Raw genomic sequence first — 24,243 nt, forward strand, 5'->3', positions numbered from 1 at the left:
AGATAAACAACCACAGATGACCACAAAGAAAATACAGAGGAAGTGAGTAAATGAGAATTGTAAAGACAAGTTAAAAACAGACCTAACTGTGAAACAAGGGGGAGTGTCTTGGCAAGCCAGGAGTAATTTCACCGTCCTCTCTCTTTTTGTTTTGAAACAACACTAATCCATGTATGTATTTGTAAGTGGGGGGCAAGGGTGAGAACAGGGCCAGCCAGAAGCAACAACCCTTAAAGAGGTTTGAGTTTCAGTGTTCAGGTCAAGGACAAACCAACACAGATGGACACATCACAGGGCTTCACGTGTATTGATTGCTGTTGGCAAGAAATGCCCAGGTCAGTTGTAGGTTACCTGCAGACTCCTAAAGTTCAAATTTAAGATATATATATATTTTTTTTTACATAGATACTGTAGATGACATTGGATTTAAGGTAGATTTAAAAAACCTTGGCAATTCTTGAGCAGAGACATGGCAAACATTAAAAATGATGTAGTACAACAGACTAAAAGTAGTTTGGGAACAAAGAGCTTATGGATTGAACCAAAAGAAACTCAAAAAAACACAATGCTTGTCCAAAAAAAACCCCAACAAAGTCGCACATTCTAATTTTTCGTTGGACTGCCTTTAGCTCTGATAATGACACACATTTGCTGTAGCATCATTTCAATCAGCTTCTGCAATGCCACAGCATTTATTTCTGTCCAGAGATGCATTCATTTTCTACCAAGATCTTATATTGATGATGGGCGATTCAGGCCGCTGTGCAAAGTGTTCTCCAGCACATCCCAAAGATTCTCAATGATGCTGAGGTCTGGACTCTGTGGAGGACAATCCATGTGTGAAAATGATGTCTCATGCTCCCTGAACCACTCATTCACAATGTGAGCCCCATGAATCCTGGAATCGTCATCTTGGAACATGCCCACTCCATCAGGGAAATACTCCATTGAAAGACCTGGTCATTCAGTATATTCAGGTCGTCAGCTGACCTCATTCTTTGGGAACATAACGTTGCTGAACCTGACCAACCCCAGATCATAACCCTAACCCCCACACACTTGTAGACACTAGACATGATGAGTGCATCAATTCATCAGCCTCTCTTCTTACCCTGATGCCCCCATCACTTTGGAATAGGGTAAATCTGGACTCATCAGACCACATGACCTACCTAGCAAATTGAAGCCATTTTTCTGATTAGTCTTACTGATCAGTGGTTTTCTTAGAGCTACACAGCTGTTTAGTCCCAGTCCTTTGAGTTACCTTTGCATTGTGTGTGTGTAAATGCTCTTACTTTCACAATTAAACATACCCGGAGTTCTACTGTTGATTTCCTGCGATCATCTCAGAGTTTGTTCCGGCCACATTTGTTCCTCAAAGATGATGGTTGACCAGTATAATTCCAGATTTTATTAATGCGTTGGACGGCTCTTAACCCAACTTAAGAAGTTTCAGACATCTTAGTTGTTTTCTTTGCTTGATGCAGGCCAATAATTTGACTCTTCTGAGACAGAATAACATCTTTTCCATGACCACAGGATATGTCTTCCGACATGGTTGTTAAAGAAACGAGAAGCTCCTCTCTGCATCAGCTAGGGTTAAATAAGTTGTTGCCAGCTGAAACAGATTCATCCCTGCAGTAATTATCCAATGGAAGGCCCTTACCTATTTGTTTAGTTAAATCCAAGTGGAGACTTTTTTTTTTTTTTTTGGACAGGCAGTGTATAATACAGGAAGATTATGAGAACTGTAAGAAAATGATCCTACATCTCCCTTGATTTATGGTCTAAATTACTAGCTTCACACCTCCATCAGTACAGCATGGCATTTATTTCATGCATTATTGGATCAGTGAAAGTAAGCTATAATGGTACGTTTTAAGGTAGGGAACTTGTGATTAACAGGTTACCATCCTATGGATTTGCGTCCTTGAGTTCTGGTAGTCCCAAACCAGTGTGTAAGGTCACAGCTATGACGTTCATGTTTTATATACAGTCTAAGGTTAAACTTATATAGTTGTATAGCATTATGTGAAAATCCATGTCTGTAGTACATTTAGAAAAACAGGAGTTAACCACCGTTCATTCAGGATGATGGAAATGCTGATCTCTGGACCAAAGCATTGTTTACCTCCATTTTTTTTTTTTTTTTTTTTAACATAAGGCACTTAAGGGGGCAAAAAAAATTGGTTATGAAACTAGAGATAATGCTTTTGTCATTTACAAAGCTAAAATCCCATGAAGCAAATGAAGCAATCTTCTCTTATTTATTCAAGACCATTGAAGATCAGTCAAGGGCATCAGAAACGTGCTAATGGTGAAGAAGGAAGAGGCGACCCCTTACCCTAAAAACTCCCTACAACACTGACTCTAGAAAAAGCCTGGATGACACTTTTGTCACCCACCAGAACATGCAGATATGCGCATGAAAAGGGCTCAGGGAAGGAAATGTCATACTACTGTAATGTTTGTTGTGTCCCTTTACAGTTTTGAGAATGTTCAATGCAACTCTAAAGCAAAATACAAAGCCTAACAACAATGAGAATGCAAATTAATATCTGTGAGTGAGTCCTGACAAGTATAACAAGCAAAACAGGAAAAGCACTCAGAGAGCGCAGTACTCCACCACAGCTGACCAGTCATTGTATAATTTCCAACAGACAAGTCCCGATAAGTCACTTAGTCAGTGGTGGATTTGTAGTAGGATCGCAATCATGTGATCATCAGCAGGCAGCTGACGTAGCGTTCACTTGTTGTCTTAGTTAGTGACGCCATGTTGCTATCTCGCAATAATACAGAAATGTTAAACAAATCCATGTATCCAGACTATAAGCTGCATCACTGCCAAAATCTAATCAATCTAATCTAGTGTTTGTGTCATTTCTGACCTTCCCCTGCAAATTTCATCCAAATCCGTTACTCCATTTTTGAGTAATGTTGCGCACAAACAGACAAACGTATGCCAATCGTCACATAAGTCCGCCGCATTCCTTGGCGGAGTAACAATTTACAAATATATACTATCTGTAGGGCAGGAATACGTGTCACTACTGTAAGGTTGTGGTGGCCTTTAATAATACAATATTATCTGATGTTGCAAATGTTTTTGTCTTTTCCCATAATCACAAGCAAATCTGAGCAGAAGAACCATTCATTTCTCTTTCATTATTTGTGGTTTATGGATCAACACATTTATACTCAGTACATCCTTAATGCGTGCCAAAAGGCTTCTTTAAACAAAAGAGTTCTTTGTTTGTTTGCCTTTTGGGTATTGTCTGAAAATATTTCTTCAAAGTAGAGGACTGCATTGGGATTGGGGTCCCGCGGGTCCGGTGAGATTCAACAGAATTCTTGCAGGAGCATGCAGTTTTGACTTTGCTGCAGGCAGAAGTGGACAGTCAAAAAATTAACTGTAGAGATTTACTGCAAATAGACGGGAAGCTTTTTACAATACAAAAGCAAAGCAAGCTAAGTCTGATGTGGAAAGATTTCTCAGTTGTTACTGACAAAGTTGGAAAAGATGGACTTTGGTGGAAAAAATGTGCGAAGTGTTGACATACAACAGGCACAAATCTGCTACCCCGGTTTACTCTTTACCGCACTTGTTCCTGCACATATCAAATGAGATACTGTTGAGAAATGTACAAAATGTGTATTTACTGCCCCAGAATAACTACTTCTTATGAAGCCACATTATTACCAATAATTATCTTAATACTACACCATAAAATAACATATTTTATCTGTGAGATGGCAGAAGACACAAAAAATCAATGCAACGCTATATTGTGTCATTGTAAAAGGTTGCTGTAAGCTATCCCTCCACTGCTGTGCATAAATACAGGTCTGGAATTGCATAACTGTGAAGGCACACAACAGCTCCACTTCGCAGAAAAGCTAAAGTGAAATGGAGTTGGAATTTTAATACTGTAATCTCATTGCACTCTTTTCTTCTGCAATGATTCAAAGAGAGACTCAGAACCACCAACTGTTTATCTTGATGAACAAATTCACAAAACAGCAGAAAAGTCTGTGAATTTGCATTTTATTTAGCTTTTTCTTTGTTAGAATTTTCTCTGACACACTAAATACACTCCTGTAAATGCAAAAATGCACTTTTTTGCAACTAATGGGTACATTAAAAAATCAACTGATAACCCTCAAGATCCTCTACAATAAGAACGACAGAATAAAGATAACCACTGTGTTTTGAAAAAGTGGACTCAGGTAATCTGAAGGCAGTACTTCCCACAAGCATCTGTTTAGCGCTATTAGCTGAAATCTGAGGTGGCCAGTGGGTACATTACCTAACACACAAATAGATACCCTGAGCAGTTGGAGTGAGAGATGGAGGGAGGGGTGAAGGCCTAGTGTGAGAGAGGGAAGGTCAACTCCTGTTAACAATGAGTCCATTGATTCCAAGTTCCTAGCCTCTACTCAGCCCTTCATTCTCCCCTCATCTTCCATCTCTCCTTTTCTGCCATTTTCTCGTCATTGTCTGTTAAACACCTTTTCTGACCCTCTCCTTTTAACATTTCTAATGCTTTACGTCCCAGACACTTCAGATGATACTAAATAGGTTTTCTCTGTTCATTTTTTTGGCCAAAATTCTGTTCACTCCTCAGTTCAAACTTACTTCTTTACCCCCCCCAACACACTTTTTTTCTTGCCTGTTATCACCCCACATCCTCCTTTCCATTTAGGTAGCAGCTTTCAAATGGCCACAGCATACAAAGAACCGATTGTGTCATGCTCTTCTGTGTCAGTGTGTCTCAGTGTTTCGAGATGAATTTGTAGCATACATGTTTCTTTATATCCTGCAAACACGGCTTTTATGTATTGGCACCTATTTTGGTGATGTGGCAGGCAGGGGTGGCTGCAATGAACATGAACAGAAAAGAACTGATGCCAGTACACTCCACACTTGTCCACTGTGAAGTAAATATAGTTACTTTAACACGAAGGGAACTCCTCAGTCTTTATGGCCTGACAAATGTCAGCTTGGTATTTATGGATAAAATGTAACGTCATAGCAATTGCATCAAACTACCAGAAAAATATAAGAAGGATTTCTTCCACTGGCAACTTGAACTTGACCTGTTGGAAGTAACTGCAAGCTCTCGACTGTAACACATTTAATGCCTTCTACAACATTTGACAAGAAACAATGTCTGACTCCTGCAGTTCTATTTCACTGAAATAAGCACCTGTCCCATAAATGGGATTATTATGAGAAGATTACAGATTCCTATACACAGTATTACTACCATCATCTAGTGGCGGTAACTGGAGTACAACACAGACAATGAGCAAAATGGGTCAAAATTACAGCATTACCACAAGGTTGGTCTCTGAGAAAGACACCACTGAAAATTAGACAACAGACTTCATAAAAGAGGCAGTAACTAGACAAAGGCAGCAGGGCATAGTGGGAATCTGGTATCTAAAAGCCAAGCCCAGTGGTGGTGACAGTGATGGGTACAGCAACAATATACAATTACCTCAGAATCCTCTATGAGGTGAAAATAGTCTTTACGGTAAGATTTTTTATGCTGTTTATCATTGGTTATTTGCATGTGAACATCATTCTGAACGCAAAGAAAACTTGAAATGAAAGCTGACTTGACTTGTCCCATGTGATTAATTGCCATCACTATGATTTTTGCTGATGGAAAGAGTACTGCTGGACTACACTTTATAAGGCCACACTGTTGAAACTTGTTCTTGAATCCTCTGTCTGTTGTTTGTATACCGACCTAGCTCCAAATTATGAAAGAAATAACCCTGTCATTTTAACATGGCTGGGCAATAGGACAAAGGTTTTTTTTATTGTCCACCATCCCTACCTTCAACCATCAGTTCAGTAGGGACATGCTAAAAAGATAAAGATAATTACAGGTCATTGGCATTGCACCATCTTTAGCCCACCCACATTAAGGTCAAAGTTTCTGCACATACATCCACCATTCCCATTTTATTGAATATTGTACAAATCATCTGAGCTCAGTTGTGCAATGGATAGTAGCTATTACAGAGCTTTCCATAAACATCAGCAGCTGGCCAAAGAACCGACTACTGATTTAGGGTCAGCTGGTTATTTTATTATAGTAAGTTTGGGGTCTAATGATTACGATTTGCTATTTGCGTACATGTTACTACCATTACTGTCTGTTTTAAAACAATGCAAGCGTGATGAAAGAGAAACATGTTTATCTTTCTTTACGGTCCCATCCACATATGTCCTATCAATGTGTGTGTCTGCGCAACTGAGAGGTTGTGTCCAAGTAGAGAGCAAAAAATCAATCATTTATGACAGAATACATTAGGAACTGGATTGATTTCAAAGACAGGGGACATCCTCATTAGACAGGCTACTATGGAAAACACCAGTGGCAGCAACTTGGTGACAGAGCAGTACGCGTTAGAAAGTCCAATGAAAGCATTGCATTTTGCAGAGACACCAGTCAGATGTTTCTGTGCTTAATGAATAAACAAATAAATACATAAATGATCTTTATTTACTTTACAAGTTTATCGACAAGTTAAGGTGATTTGAGATGATTTTGATTTGAGTCAGGGCTGTACCACCAAGCCACTGGGTGGTTACCACTTTTAGCATTGTCTATACACTGCTTAATCCTCATTAGGGTTGTGGGGGGCTAGAGCCTATCCCATGGATGGGATACTCTCTCAGTTGTTTGTCTACTGACCTAGCTCCAAACCATGATTAAAAAAGCAACTTTTCAACAAGGCTTGGACTGTGGGAGGAAGCTGGAGTACCCAGAGAAAACCCATGCATGCACAGGGAGATCATGCAAACTCCATGCAGAAAAAAATCACGGGAAGGCCGGGACACAAACTGGGGATCTTCTAGCTGCAAGCCGAAAGTGCTGACCACCACGCCACTGTGCAGCTCAGTCTAAAAACATGCTGAGACTAATTGGTAACTCTAAATTGTCTGTAGGTGTGAATGCGAATGTGATTGTTTGTCACTATGTGTAGCCTTGTGATAGACTGGTGACCTGTGCAGGGTGTCCCCTGTCTTCACCCTAAGTCAGCTGGGATAGACTCCAACCTCCCTGCAACCCTGGTGAGGATTAAGCTGTGTACAGATAATAGATGGATGGATGACTTGAGTCATGTCAGCCATATATATATATATATATATATATATATATATATACATATATATACTATTACTATGTACTAGTTTTGTTTTATGAGTAAATAAGACCTAACAATGATAGGCTATGCTTTTAAGGAATAAGCCATACTGTTGAAGTTTGTGATGGAATTTTCTCACAGTTGTTTGTCTACTGACCTAGCTCCAAACCATGATTTAAAAAAAAAAAAAAACTTTTTAACATGGTTGGGCAGTGGGACAAAGCATTTTTATTGACCACCATCACCAGCTTCAACCAGCAGTTCAAACAAACAGACAGATTCACAGACAAACGTACGCCGATCGTCACATAACTCCATCATTCCTTGGTGGAGTAATTACTGCAAATGTGGAACAAACAGGCTTTCACATTGGGAATGAAAAAAAGTGCTGATACAAACATCCGAACAGTACTTTATACTGAACTACACTGGTTGTTTGAGGGGCAAATTGGAGATGCAATATTTTGGGAAAAAGATATCTTGATTGTCGAACGTGCCTAGCCAGGCCAGAAGTTACTGCTGCCATGGGCTTCTTTAGGAGTGACGGCCCCTGTGGGTCTACTTCCTCCTGTCAGTGGTCTTTCCATGATAATGTCACATGGTTATGGCCTAACTGTCAGGTCACATCTGTCACTAGCCAGGCTTACAGTGTTATGCAAGCATTAACTACTGAAGTTCCAAAAAATTCTGAAGTGTAGACAAAAGAGGTGCTTTCTTTCAAATTAAGCAACAGTAGTTTTCTAATTACATTAGAAATTCTGGAGTGGTTGAATACAGTCTTAAATATTTAAATATATTTTGCACAAACATATGCTAAAAGCAATAGAAGATGTGCAACACTAATAAGTTCAAGTCCATATCTAAGCATTCACTCACTTTAAAGGCATTTATATATATACCATTGTGAACAAAAGTTTTCTGACAATTGTACAGAGCAGATTTTGTCATATTTCCGAGTGACCTTTAATAGTGTAAAAGAACCTAAATGTATGGTTGTTTTGTGACAAAGATACATAGGTTTCAATAATTCCATCATTGAGAATTTGGAGTTACAGGGGTCATTGGAAACTCAAGACTGCCATTGTTTCCAAGTGTATGAAAATTATTATTCACTGCTGTACGTGTTCAACTACAAAATGCTATAATAACAAGAAGAAATATGGAAAATTCTTATAGCTTGTCACTGCACATGCACTGGGAGATAGTGTCTATCTGTCTGGTTCAGTTTTCCTCCTAAATACTAAGATACTGTGCTTATAATTGTTTCTAATCTCAGTTCTGGGGGAATGTGCTGTTGAGTTTATTAGTCACTTCAGCAGAAGTATGACAGCAATATCCTCAGCTTAAACAAAATCAATAGTCAATCATTCTTACTACTGTTTCAAGCTTGGAGCAAGTCAAGCAACCATTTTGAACAGATTTTGGCAAAAGATAACGCTGAGGTCTTAACTGAATTCTGAGGTCTTTAGACTGTGGTGGAAATGCAGACAACCATCGGTCTGAACATTTTACTTCCTTTCCTGGGACAAAAAAATTGACACAAAATGTGTATATCAAAACCACTTTGACATTGTAAGGAGTAGAAAAATGTCTGACACTGAAATCAGGCTCTGTTGAATGCAGAGCCACCACCGCCATCCCCTTTGACACACACACACACACACACACACACACACACACACACACACACACACACACACACACACACACACACACACACACACACACACACACACACACACACACACACACACACACACACACACACACAGTGCTTCAACGGAAACAGCTTTTCTTCAAGAGCTGCCTTCCAAAAACACTTGACAAGAACAGAAATTGGCAATTCATTCCTTCACTTGTTCATTTTTTTTTCCTTTTCTCTCCCCCTGCTCATTTTTTTATTGATCGTAATCACTTGTTCCCTGCACGTGTTCAAATTGCATAGTGGGTTTTTGTCTTTTTTTTCCTTCCTCAATTGCAAAAAGAATGGCCTAATCAAGGCAAATTGTCGCTAATCTTCTCACTCTTCATAACAGGAGGTTTTGAGTGAGAAGCAGAAAGGACATTTTTAACAAAAACGAACAGGATAGACAGCAAAACACATGGAAGAGGGAATAACTGAGAAGCAAACAGACAATGCTGAGCAGTGATCCACGGAGAAAAACACGAGACACAGATGGAGAGACAGTGAAAGGATTTGAGTGGAACCTACCAACTTGTTGAGTGATCTAACAGTTGAATGGCACTGGTCTGCTGCCAAGTCGTGTCATTCCCTTCTGTGCTTCCGAAACTAAGGGCAGAAAGACAAAGAAATGTATAAAATCAGAAACAATAGCTGATGATGATTGGTGCAAGCATCAGTCCTAAAGCTGCATAAACCACTTTCCTGTATGCTTGTGTAAATTGTTACTTTCTTTCTTGCACGCAGCCATATAATGCAGGGACCAAATAAAATTCCTGACAGCAAAGTAGGAGTAGACCAGAGGGAACAGACTGCATGCAGAATAAATGAGATTTTCCTTTAGTATTTGGTTTTCCTCCTTAACGACAGCAGCACTTGGCAATTTGACGGCATTATTTTATGCAAGACCTGATAAGCCATGTCATCCCAACATGATGTGCCAATGTTCCAAAGAGCTTCTTCTGTCGTGAATGTTTGGTGTCCTCGGTATTCAAGAGCTCTATAAATGTTCAGTGGGGTTGAGATTAGGTGACACTGGCACGAAGTCCATAGGATTCAACACTCCCTCGTCTTTTTTTGAAGAGAAAGTTCTTCAAAGCTTTGAGGTGAGTTTGGGCTCATTATCTCGCTGAAGTATGACTCGTTCTCCATGAAAATGCAAACCACAGGGTGGAGCATGTCTCTGAAGAACACAGTGCAACTTCTCATTTGTCAAGGTGAAATAGATTTGCTGCAGTCTCCGACTCCAGAGTAACAAGATCTTCCAAGACAGGTTCAATGTTTGTGACGACGGTTGCGTTTGTTTTTTTTTTTTTCCACTGGATAACTGGTTTAGTGCTGAAGCCCACGGTAACTGATGTGAAGTCCAGACAAACTGACTTTTAACTACGGCTGAGCATTTGACTCGAAGGCGTACCTGAAGAGCAAGATTTTGTGTCTGTGACAAACAGAAAAAATATGGTAAGCTTTCCTCTTAATGATGTCTGTGATAACTTCTAGAAAAAAGTCTGAATATGATGAAAACTGGATGGAGGATGAGAGGATGTAAATTACAAAAAGGAGCAAAGAAGACTGAAATGGATCTTGAGAATAAAAGAAAACAACTATTCCTGCATTCAAAAGTGGTCTGTGTCCAGTTTCTTTTTCCTAATGTCACTAATAAATGTGAATGAATATTTAATTTTTTCATGAATTTCTATGTTGTTTGAGTCAGAGAACACTTGCCTCTCTCAAGGTTAAACACATGTGATCAGATGGACATTCTCTGCCTCTCTAAACTTTGATGTGGCCTAAAACCAACTTTCTCCACAACAAGCCGGACATTTCGGCACAGGGATTAGTGCATTACTGTCTGAGTCAGAAGAATGTGTTTTTTCTACAGTCATCAAATAAAAATTCACAGAGGCAAAATGTTTGCATGTAGGAAAGTCCACAGATACACACACCAGAGAGGTCCAACTCTTCAATGTGACATTGAGCTAATCAGATTTGAGGGGGAAAGTGTTTGATAAACAAATTGCTCTCTCTCCACCTCAAGCCTCCCTGTCTTCTATAGCTCTCCCCCACTTGCTCACTAATCAGCAGAAGAGCTTTTAGAGTGCAGAGAGGAATTCGTATTTACTCACTAATTCGTGTCAACAGCCAAATCTACTCCATGACGATGAATAAACAACTATTTACCCCATAACCACATGGAAAAGCCAAACTCCTTCATAAAAGCTACAAAGCATATTAGCAGCATGGCACCAGCAGCCAAATGAAAGGGATTGCAAAATAAATTCTGAAAACTGTTAATGTGCATGCAATGGCACGTGTGCGTGAATAGGGTTCAAATTTTCTAGTGTTGTGATTTGAAACTGATGGAAGCTGGTATCAGTGAGGATGTGGGAACTGCTCTTGATTATGAGCACATCTGAAATGGTGTTCACCAGCTTTTTAAAACTCAGTCTGTATTTGATTCATCACCGAACTTTGCTTACGTAGACTGACTAAGCTGACAGGTAGATGTTACAGAGAGGCCATACATATGTGCTTTGTCTTGTCCTGTGACAAATACAATTCCCAATATGCAAAGAAATACAATTACTGTAACAAACTACTACTAACAACTAGTAATTAAAAAACCTTGCAAATAGTATGTGATCAAATCAAGCTATAACTAAAAACTATCCCTCATCTGCAAAATAAAGTGATACACATTCTGATATAGCTTGTGACAAACTTGAGAACACTCTTCCGTATTTCTTTAGAGATCATTATTTTGCGTCTCACTGCTGTTCTCCTGCAGCCCAACCCTGCAATGAGGAGACAGAAGGATTTTAAGGCTCTCTCTGCAAGGCCCCTTGCATGCTGGAGATAGCATGCAAAAAGTTTATTCCTAAAAGACAGAAATATTACATGTTCAGTGTCTAAAGAGGTCATTAGATACTGTAGCTAATGGAGAGGAGGTCCAGAGAGCATTTGGTTAGCACCTTTGCTGTGATAATGAGATACATGTCACCCTGTCACCTCTGAACTTAACATGTGACACATGCATCACCGAACAGTTCGCCTACACTGCACTCAAAATATAAGTCCATCTGGTAAATAGGCCGGTTTCTCTTTTTTTTTTTTTTTTTTTTGGTGTACATCATTATTGAGCTATCTAACAGCAGTTTAGTGATCCATGTCAAGCAAGTCAAGCTTTGTAGTCAACTTACAAATATACAGTGCTTCATAAATTTATTAAACCATATGTCATAAAAACAAGAAAACACAAACATTTGCGAAAAATGTCAAAAACTTGTTTCAAACTAAAAATTGTATTGTTATTCATTAGCTGATTAACAAACTGGAACTCCTAAATAGTTCTTATTCACATATAAAAACAAAAATCATAATAATTTGTATGACCTCCTTTGGCCCTGAAAACAGCTTGCATCCATAAGCATTGTTCTTTCAGTCGTCTGCTTATGGTCATTCTGGAGACTTGCTGGTCTAGAAGCATTAATGTCTGCTTGAAGATTAACAGCGGTCTTCTTTCTGTCTCCAGTACTTCAGATCTTGAGGTGCCTGACTGCTGCTTCAGTTAGATTTCATTTTCAACCTCTTCCTTGGTGCATTTTGTAAGTTTCTGTCTCTGCAAGTGAGTTCAAGGCATACTTGACCACACTGTGAGAACACTTTATGTCTTGCACGATTTGTCTCAAAGACCATCCAGCATCATGAAGTGCTTTAATTCAGACTCTGTCTTTCTCAGTGAGTTCCTGACGCTTTGCCATTTTGAACAGAAGTGAGGACTTTCAAACTAATTCATGTTTTTATACTCAAATTTGAGTCACCACACTGGAGTTCTCCAAGAAGTTAAAAATTAAACCAGAATAACATACAACCATTAAAACAATTATTTTCTGTTTAGGAATGCAAGCAAATAACTGTAATTTGGCAATTGATTTTCTCAATCAAAAAATCATAATATGGGTTACTATTTTTTTCAGTTTTTTGTAAAACAGTAAATTTGAAAATTCACGGATAAGAACAACAATTAAATGTAGCAATAAATATATCAATTTGATTATAGAGCTTGCGCATGGTGGATTAACCATAACAGAAACATAAAACAATATTCTGGTAATTAGCAATACTGTTAATTTAGGGCAGTGGTGGTAAACACCTTACACTGGGTGGTGGTCTAATACATTTGTTAAACATGGTATATGTGCATAGTTCCAAGATATATTGTTATTGATCAATATATTGTGTCTTAATTACAATTAGGGAAGATATTAATCTTGTCAGATTCAATGATGTGTTACATTAAGTTGTGTTAAAAATTTGGTTTGCTTCAACATGAGAATGTGAAGTTGTGTAAAAGCAGGTCCACAAAACCACGTTTTTCTCTCAAAGAAGAACTTGACTGGCCGGTTAGCCCCATCTGCTTTGCTGCTCATCATCAGTGTAAGATCTCTCTCAGGCTGTTCTGCAGATTACTGTGTCAAAATAACTTTTATCTGACGAAAATAAATCTTGCGTCAACTCTCTACTTCGTAGATTCTTTGAGCCAGTTTATGGTGAATGGTGACTCGGAAGAGATCCCAAAGCAGAATTCAGTGGAACAAAGATGAATACATATCTGTGATCACAGACCACACAAGTTAGAAAACGTGGAATCACCGAACAAAAAACTGAATATATCTGTGGTTTTGTGTAATTACTGTGTGGTGATCATGTCTACACTCATCTGACGTTAAAGTGAAGTTACAGAGGGGTGTGCTCACTTCTGTTGAATAATGTACTTTTGTTTCCTAATCCCAGAAGCATTCAATTTTGTGAAGATTCAGCCTATCATTATTTATGGCTTATCATAAATGGCTTAACTCTTTGAAACAAAAACAAACAAACAAACAAAGAACTTTAAGACAATTTAAAGCAATTGCAGCTTAGCCTTATCCAAACAGTCAACATGACCAGAAGAACTTAACCAGCAAGAAAACGTGTGCCAGTTTATTTGACTCAATTATTGATACATTTATTTTCCTATACATCTTTCTGTCAGTAAATACATTCAGCTGTTTGTCTGTGCTCTGTATCTCTCCTAGCTAGAGGCCTTTTTCACTCTGCCAAGGAAGCAGGATAACATGCTGCTCGTAGGAGGACTGGCTGAGCCATGCTGTTCCCCTTCCATATTTATGACTGAGAGGTGTGCAAGGAATTGCTTCCACACCCCCTCCCACTTTATCTCTTCCTCTTTATCTTCCAAATATCTATCTATCCATCTGCCCATCCTTACATAGTACCTGTGGATTTGTGGGTTTTTCCACCATGGGAAACCAAATTTATGATAATTATGTCTTTAAGTTTCAAACAGGATTCCACCTCACACTTCCACATTTTCTAAAATCTGTCAGTTTAGTTTTTATCAACAACCAAGCATTCACAGCGATTAATGCATGTGAAGTTTTCCCTCACATATCTTTCACATCATTTTGTCTTTATTTCACAGACTGATGCTAAATGATTGCTTCAGTGACTTTGGTTGGGTTCTGTTCTGTGCGACATTTGATCTCTCAATTCCATGCTATTATTCAGCTTGTCTGAAAACACAATATGACAGAGACCTTGAATGAACAAAATAGTCAAGAAAAATTCTACAAAATGAATTATCAATTCATAAACTTAAGAAAATGTGTAGTTTAGCTCTAAATGGCCCATACATTCAAGATTACTTTATTGTCATTGTGTAAAGATATATGTTGAAAGTACTGTGCACTTCCTCAGATACATGCATACAATTAACGATTACTCATTCAAAACATGTTCCCATACACAGTTTCAGGCAATCACATAACTTCCAACATACCCTTAAAGGAAAGTTAAAAACATATGTGAAAGATGCTGCACAAAAATTGTACAATTGATGAATAAATGAATAACAAAATTGCACAAAAATGTTGAGAGATTTGACGTTTTGCTGATGGCAGAGCCAACTTTAGTGTGATATTGGATCTGGGATAGGAACAGTTTGTTTATCTTGTAATGCGTGTTTTGGTGGACCTGTAACATTGGAGTGAGATCAGACGTTCAAACAGCTAATGGGCAGACTGGGATGAGTCCTGCAGGATGCAACTTGTTTTCTAAAGGCAACAGAGTGTGAATATGTCTTCTGGAGCAGGCAGCTGCATGCTGATAATTTTTTGCTGGACAATGTATTTAAAAAATAAATAAATAATTAAATGAATCATATAGTTCACGACAAACAAAAACAAAATGTATATGGAATGCTAAAGGCATGCTATATTTCTTGAAAATCTCAAAACAACAGAATCCACTGGAATGCGGGTCTGTATATAATTGTCATCACTTACTATATAGCTTGCACATATTTATTTGATGACATGATAAAGCAGTCTGCACTAGAGAAAATGTGAGTCCCAGGTGAAAGCATTCAAGATCGGTGTATTGCTTGATTTGAGAGAACATTGGTGATCTTGGATGCTTAAATGTGATTATTAAAAAGTTTGGTTTTCCCTCCTGATTGCCTTGAAGGTTAATGACCAATCAAAGAAGAGGGAAAACAAACACACCCTACACACAATCAACGCTGGTGATGGCTTTGAAAAGCAAAACACACCCTGTACATAATAATACAGTAAGCTGAAACACATCATCTTCTCAATCAAATCCAAAAGACAGACACTGGAGTTATAATGATAACATTTAACCCTTTGATGACTATCATCTCCTGTATAAGATATCAACTGGCCAGACTTTGCTGCATAAAGACACGCACAGCATATGAGATCCAAATAGCTCTAAGAAAATGGTAAATAATGCAGCCAGTCAGGGCAAGAGCAGTACTGCACCAGCTGCCCTGTAAGCTACAGCATTTCAATTGAAAAACTATGTCTACGGGGTGAGCTTCATAGGCTTCAGATTCGGAAGATATAAAAAAAGAGAGAGGAGCCACGTTGCATGAGAATCTGATCAAAAATAAAAAAAAATTAATATAAAAGTGCAGTTACTCTTTTTCCTGCAAAGCACTGCAGTGATAATAAGCTATAAGAACAAGTAAGGGTGATACACATTAGGTCTAGCAAGGTCATGGGTGAAGTGGACTTTAAAATGAAACGTTTTAAGTGGGCATTTAAAAGAAAAAGATGTGTATATCTGAAGTTTAAAAAAGGCCAGAATAAGAAACAAATGGGGCATATCATTAACAATTTCAGGTCTATATTTTTATTCTGTGGCTTTTCTTGCATATCTGTGCATGTGGGCATGTATGAACAAGCTGATCTTCATTGAAACAGAGGAGAGATAACTTTACAAATAATACCTCCAGAGCAGAGTAAAGCCTAATCTGCAAGGAGATGGCCACGTAGAACACTGAAATCAGAGCAGTATATAAATTACGCTCTCTCTTTCAAATGTTCTGTATCGAGTTGACATGAATGTAAAGAACAGCCTTGCAGAAATCTTGTAATGTTGCAATTTTAGATAAATCGCTTCAGATAAATCACTTTCCCATCTGAATAAACTCTCTCTGTGTGTGTGTGTGTGTGTGTGTGTGTGTGTGTGTGTGTGTGTGTGTGTGTGTGTGTGTGTGTGTGTGTGTGTGTGTGTGTGTGTGTGTGTGTGTGTAGGTGTGTGTGTGTGTGTGTGCATTTCTGGAACCACACAGATGTTACCAGCATTCCCTCTCTCTTCTGTCTTCCTCTCTCTTTCTTTCTGTTTGTTTCTCATTCATGTTCAAAGCAGCATCTCCTTGTGTGAAGTTGATTATGATAATAGACGGGTGATTGTTACAACATAAAAAAAAAAAAAAAAACAACTTCTGCTGTAATTGTTCATCAGTGAGCAATAATTTTCGACTTGATTTCAAATGGCTGGTGTGTGCACGTGTGCGTGCATGTGTGTGATACACACAAGCTCAGAGATAAGCGGTGAAAGGATGAGACCGGATATGGGTTGAACTGTGATCAAATGTCAGTCAGGTTTAAACCTTTAATGCCTTTGGAAAAATACAAAGGCAAAATAAATGACCAGAAGAACAAGAGGTGCAGACACAAACAAAAGAAGCATAAAAGATACTGAAAACAAAAAGACTGGTTGTCACTGATTGTTTATTATTATTTATTTTCATATCTCGTTAAAATTTCTTAATTTGCTATTTCAGCATGTAAACATCTCCCACAGTGGCTATTCAGTGAAATCAAACCCTTTCTTACTAAAACAATACACCAGCTCTGCAGCGTCTACACATTAAAAAATTGTGAATGTTTAATTTCTGTTGAGAAGCTGTAATTTGTAAGCTCTGCATTATAACATAGTATAAATCTTGTGTATTGTACCATGCGACAGTTTACAATGAAGGACAAAATATTATAAATCATAAAAAATGTACCAAATATTGCAACTGCTGGTATGATGGACCTTGAAAAACCATGTGGTGTCGGTCTGCAGACTAAGTCTCTCAAGTGGTTGCATTCGACTGTAACGTGGATATTTTACATAACATTTTTACATTCGGGCCCTTCATTCACACACAAGCAGCATTTTAGGTCACGGATTTTTTTTCAAATGCCTTTTAGAGTGGAGATTTTTTAAAATGACACTTTATCTTTGTCTTCGTAGACATGCCAAATGGAAAGTTTGGGATTATGCCACACTTCAGTTCAGGCAATCCCGTTGTTGTTTTGTGTAATGAGCCTGAAACATGAACAACAATTGCAGATACTTTACATTTGGTTAGCACTAACATTTACTAGAATGCAGCTTAATTTGCCATTGCTGTGCCAATTCACTGGCACGCTAAAGCCTCTGCACCAGCTGTTTTGACTGACAAATTTTAATTTTTTTCAAACTTTTTTTCAAAAGGAGGGGGAAATTTTACATTTGCGGAAATGTAAATTAGTGCCAAGAAGGCCTCAGTATCAGATTTGATGACATACTTTTGCTTGTGTCTACATATAAAAAAATGTATATCTACGATGGCATAAGTTAAGTTTGCTGTGAGTGCAGCACTTTCAGATCTGTTTGAAGCAAAGCCAGACTCAATGGTACGTTTCATTGCAGGCCACATTACTGGTTTGTTTCCGTTACTTTCTGTTATTACCTGTTAGTATTGCTAATGTTGCAATGACAAACTAGTTTTCCCATGGTTGTCTCCTTGACTGTTTCCATTTACCAGACTGCTATTTTGCATTTGCACCAGTGCAGTTATGGGAAAAAAGCACTGGCCTCCATTACTTTATACTTTTAGTCAGAGAGCAATGTATTTATTTTTTTATATTTATGTTAATCTTTCATTCTATTTTACTGTCATGCTTATCGTGTTCCCGACATTGGAACATGCACGCACGCACGCACGCACACACACACACATACACATACATCTCCTAGAAATTGTGCACAGAAATATTCAACAAAAACCACACACCTTGCATCCATTCCACCCCTACATGGAGAGGGGTGACTGTCTGATAGCGTCAAAGCAACAGCTGCAGATGACCTCACATGACCCTTGAGGTTGTCATGGCAGCATGAGCCTTGTTCCCACAACAACACAGCACTATTCCATTACTGAACAACATAATTTATTTATCGACCCTTCGCTTTACAGACTCACTGTGTGTTGAAGTGTGAGTGAGTTTTTGTTTTTCAACATGACAGCAAGTATGTGGATATTCTCCTGTGTGCGTGCACGCATGCATGTGTGTGTGTGTGTGTGTGTGTGTCAGATGTGTAAGGCTGTGCAGGCTCACAGCCATTTAAAAAGCTGAAAGCAGATTGGGATTCTCTTCTGCCTGGGGCTCACCTCTTGGTTCCCTCCTATGTGGCTGCTCCTTCCTATATGCATGAATGTTGTGCAAGAGCGTAGCCTCCTTTGTGTTTGTGTAATCTGACCTCCTTCCAGAGGGCTGTACTACGAAGCAAGTTTGACACCACCAGACTTTCTTTGTGTAAGTCGGCTCAACAAAAACTACACACCAGTCAGAGGTAATAGCTATTACAAAGGTTGTTATCAACGTTCTTCATTAACTCAGACTTTCTGCTTCAGACTCTGTGCCCATTCACCTGAAAGGGTGTGTTTAACATGATATGTGACTCTTTTTCTGCACAAAATATACTAATGTTGTGCCATATAGATTGTTTTAATGGAGAGCTACTAAAAATCTAAAAATTTATGACGTTATAAAAGCACTTCTACTACAAATAATGCAAGACAGGAATAATGTGGTAAATGTATGTCTATATATTTATTTTACTGAATAATACAACTGCCTATTTCTGATGTAACAGCTGAAGATTAGAGCTGTTCAACTTAATACTTCACAAAATCAAACATGATATTGTATTGTAGTGCAAGTAGGTTTGACACTGTGCAATAATGTAGGGTATCACTCAAATTTTTGGTGAAATTAATGTAATAGATTGAATATTCCCTGTAATAAATACCAATAGAATAATCAATTTTCTAAAAAAAAAAAAGATTTATGTGATTTCTGCAACACCAGCTGAATACATGCTGGACGCCATGATGTATACAGCGTGCAATACTGTAACTGCATCGTTTCATTCAGCGGTATTAGTAATGTACGGCTCCAAAGGTTTGTAGTCAGAACAAATTCCCTGAGCTATGAATCTGGATCACACATAGGGAATTGTCAGGAAACAACTTGGTGAAAGGAAGACGCTTCTTACATCTGACTTAAATCCAAAACTCTGAACATAACCTGCTCTGGACCAGGTTAGCTTCACAGCATAAGTTACTATGGTGGTCTAGGAGGTTAAAAGAGAACCACCTTTGTGACACTGGTGAGACTTTAATCTCAACATCTCTTGCTATTGCTCTAATCTCCCTTCGTAGTAAAGCCCTCAAGTTTCCTTCCATTTTCCTGTTAGAGTTTTTTGAAATTTTTTTCTTACCAGAATGGATGGTCTAAACACAAAAGGTGCCATATGCTGTAGAAATTGTGAAGCCCCCTTGGGGCAACTTTGTGATTTGTGACATTGGACTATGCAAAGACATTTAAAATAGGCCTGATTCCTGTGTGATGGATTCATAAAGTGGTAGGGGGATTGGTAAGGAGGGAGGTAGATGAACAGTGGAATCAAGACATTTTTATCTTTATAAATTATGCAACCATGAGCCTTACTCTGATTGGGAATGCTTAGTACAGGCAACAGTAATAAAGCTGAGAAGTTAGGAACCTAACAAGTAATCAGTACAGGACTGTTTGCAATCAACTCAGTCAAGCTGGTTGTTCACCTCCAATAAGGCCAGATAATAGATATATTACAGATACTTTGACTGAGAGACAGTTAGTGTAAAAGATTGGTAAATACCCAAATGTCCAAAATCTGGATGAATCTGGATGAACACTTCACTTTTTTTTTTTTTTTTTTTAAATCAGATATGCCTGTTGACAGACTTGTTCACTATGGGAGAAACCAATATTTCATATTGTTTAAAAATGGAGAAAACATTTTAACACAAGTTCAACTCAGTCAGGGTGACTGATCTGTTATCCCAGCTATACATAATAGTAAATATTAGACATATACACACATATAAAAACAAGGGAACTCCAAAAGTTTTCAACCTCACTCAGAAACAAGGGGCATAACTCCTCTTGATTTGGGGCATAACTGTATTGTATAAAGTATTATGTCACTGTCCACAAAAACTCTAATGTTTGTAGCAATCAACAAAAAAAAGAAGAAAGTTTGGAGCTGGCTGCTGTTGGTCCAGGACAAGGTATCCGTCCACACAGCACAAGTGACAGAAGCAGCCAAACGTGTTTTGAACTGTTGCTCTATGAACCTTACTCACCCTACCAGCACCGTCTAACGACTGTTTCCCAAACTGAAATCTGAGCTGTGTGGTCATTGTTTGGGTGTTGATGAAATCATCCATGTTTCTGAGGAGTATCTGGAGGCTCAAGATGTGACCTTCTTCCACAAAGAGAGCAAATGTTGAACATCAGATGACTAAGTGCAATAAAGTTAAAGGAATCCATGCTGAAAAAGTAATGCCAGAACAATCTTGACATTTTCTAGTGAGGCTGAGAATTTTTGGAAGAATCCTCATACATACCATCCACCAGCACATACACTAAGTTATGTTAAGGTGATTATATTGTGGGAGATGACAGAATAATTAGGAAAACTGGGTGTTGTTGTAGCTCTTTCACAGGTAACTGCTGATTTGTCTAGTGAAGATATCTACTTTTGCAGTTTTGGTTTAACATCTTTAACAGATATGTTAAAGTAAGGGGCCACGTGCCCATGAATAGAGTAAAGACTAATTTATATGAAAGCAATGATCTATCAAATGTGACCTAGGTATCTACCTGAGATACAGTATCCTGTGCATGTGTTGGTGAGTCTATGTGCGATAACCTTGCATGTGTCCGTTCTCTGTCACTATCTTAGGCGCCTGCAGTCTGAAGGAAAGCATCTGGTTTCAGCATCTGGACACATACACACAGATTGAAAGTGTGTTTGATAGAGTCAGTGAGCGGACACCGAGAAAGGTTATCTGTGATCGTAGCCTGCAGATACACAGCACACATGCACACACACATATACAAAATACAGATACAAACACAGGATTACATTTTTCTAAGGATTAAGTGTCTCGAAAATATGCACACATTTCACTTCCGTTGACGTTTTTCTCTATTTAGCTTTCACATATACCAATCAGCCATAACAATAAAAACACATCCATCTTGTTAGAATGCAATGTTTTGCCAGGAAGCCTTGGGTCCTGGCATTTGCATGGATGTTACTTTGACATGTACCAGGCAGTTTAGCATTGTTCCAGACCAGTGGGCTCCCAGGGTCCAGGGGCTGACCAAGCCTAGAAATTCTAGATCCAGATCTAAGTCCAATTGAGCATTCATTTTCAAGCATATACCACACATGGTCGATCAGATTGGAATCTAGAAAATATGAAGGCCAAGCAAACATCTTTAACTCTTTGAAATCTCCTCAAACCGGGTTTTCATCAATTTATTGCTACAGTAGCTTTTCTGTGCAACTGAACCACATGCACTAGCCTTGACTTACCACGCATGCCAATGCGCCTTAGGCAGCCACTATTGTGTCACTGTTTCACTGTTTGTCGTTCCTTGAACCACTGCATATTGGGAATGCCCCACAAGACCTTTGGGAGATGCTCTGAACCAGTACATACAGTATGGCCCTTGTCAAAGTCACTGCCCCTTTTTGCTGCTTCCAACACAACAGCTTTAAGAACAGACTTTTCACTTGCTGTCGTAAATATCCCACCCCAGGGATACCCAGTGTTATTCACTTCATCTGTCAGTAGTATTAATGTTAGAGCTGATTAGTGTAGTGTCCCGTTTACAAATAAACCCTTAGTCACAGCTCATTGTTCATGAGGGGATTTGGTTCCTTTGTGTAGAATGTATTCACCTATATCACAATAGTAGTAAAGGGTTGCAACATGATGATATATTGGTTTGATATCGATCTTTTATTAAAGACAAATCTGGTCTAGGGCTCCAGACTATTACATTCTATCCTTATGGGATCATAAAAAAAAATAATAATAATAATATTAATAATGTTTGTGAATACATAAAAAAATCTTTTAAGACTCTGTGAGGGATCATAATGGCCTGCACTTTACCTTAGTGGTAACTGTCTACTAAGGAGATAGAGTAAAATTGAAGTTGTTGTTTGATGCAAATATTATATTGTAGCTATATAATGTTGACAGTTTCCATCATTCAGATTCCCTCATTGTCTAATTTCTCACCTCCTTCCTTTAGTCTCCATCTGGTTACCAGTTAAGTGTATGATGTAAGTAGACAGATGGCATTGTGGAAGTTAAATACTTCCATACAAAATAGTATTTACAGATGGAGTACACTGCCAATTTTACAATTCAAAATATTCCTTCTGAATATTTTTGACATAAGCCCAATCTGGCTATTTTATAGCCACAACTCATTAATTTTGCATTGCATCTGACCCAGGATATAAATTGTTATCATAATGGTTGTTTGACAATGAAACAGTACAAGTAATACTATTTTTTTTTTATTTTGTTCTTTTTGTTTGTTTTCGAATTGGCTAATTTATTTTATATCAAATCTGTATCTATCTATTTTTGTACACAACAAATATGTGAAAATGAATTAAACTTAAATGGCTAAAAAATGTCAAACGTATTTTTTAAGTCACAGTTTTAGCACAAACAACAATAAAAAGCTATGTACTCTCAGGTGCAAATAATGCAGTGTAAAAGGAAGTCAAAAGAATTCATAGAGGCCAAGAATAAACCAGTCTGAGTTCAACTTTTTAATGGTCTGGAGAAAGGCACTTTTTTCACTTATCGTTTTTCCACATTAGGTTGGGCTAAGCAACAGTTAAACCTATTACTTATTTAAGTGCTACCTATTTTACAGTGCACTGCTTGAATTTTGATCTCTCAGCACTCCAGTGAATTGCTTTGCTGTTTTTTGTTTATAGTAATTTTTGATTTTCAAAACAGTCTAAAATGAAGATCAGATTGGCAGACACAGAGGGTGGAAGGTATTAATACCTTTCTGTATTTGAGTCACTTGTTTGTGTCCTCACACTTGTTTAACAAGAACCTGTCGCTTTGTCCTGCAGTTATGCTATTTAATCCAGAAGATACTAATTTCATGTATCTTTTGAAATCCTTTGTTGATTAAAAAAAAAAATCAAGAACAGCATTACTAAGCCAAAGAGGGTCAAGAGGTCTTTAGGCTCTTCTTAGATGGAAAAATTCATAGTTGCTTGATTTACTATATTGTCTTTTGGTTTAGTTGAAAAATCAACCAAAGTGGCTTTTCATTAGTAAGGTCATCGTTAAGATAATGGAGGGGGGAAACAATAAAATTCAAAAGCAAGAATGAAAAATGCAATCAAAGATGGAGAGATTTGCTTTATTATTCTCTAATGACAATTCAGAACTCTGACACTCAGCTTACAAGACAGCATGTTCCTTAAGGCCACTTAGGATTTGATTAGTAAGTTTTAAATGTCCATTGTATTTCTTTTTTTGTAAAGATTAGGTTAATCAGATTAGTCGTGACACAAAAGGTGGTTGAGAAGAGATTAGGAAATGACATGCAGTGACTCTGTAAATCACTTCCAGCCCCAATTCACGGGTTATCTACTCAAACAGGTGAGCTATGACTGATGTAGTTTCAGAGTGGTTGAATGTGTGTAATTTTGTAAACATGTGGACCTGCAAATGAATGAATGTGCATCTGTGCGATTCCCTCATTGCTATAAACCAGAGGGACCAATGACAGGCCCTTGTGGAGCAATTTGAGCCCATGAAGATGTACTAGTGGGAAGCTGAGAGCTAATTAGAGCAGTGGAAGCGTGTTCTGCTGCACAGAAACAGACCTGCA

The 24,243-nt window shown here is 38.2% G+C and overlaps 1 protein-coding gene across 11 annotated transcripts in view; it reads right to left on the reverse strand.

The window, feature by feature from the left end:
• Nucleotides 1-24,243, reverse strand: part of LOC111562847 (teneurin-3) — a 391,758-nt gene that overhangs the window by 290,418 nt on the left and 77,097 nt on the right. For all 11 annotated transcript variants that reach the window (XM_055010067.1, XM_055010068.1, XM_055010071.1 and 8 more), the window contains exon 3: nucleotides 9,377-9,454. The gene's annotated coding sequence lies outside the window, so the exon portion shown is untranslated. The remainder of the gene's footprint in view (nucleotides 1-9,376; nucleotides 9,455-24,243) is intronic.

The sequence above is a fragment of the Amphiprion ocellaris genome, chromosome 4 (genome assembly GCF_022539595.1).
Source record: "Amphiprion ocellaris isolate individual 3 ecotype Okinawa chromosome 4, ASM2253959v1, whole genome shotgun sequence".
In the NCBI taxonomy this organism is placed as follows: Eukaryota; Metazoa; Chordata; class Actinopteri; family Pomacentridae; genus Amphiprion; species Amphiprion ocellaris.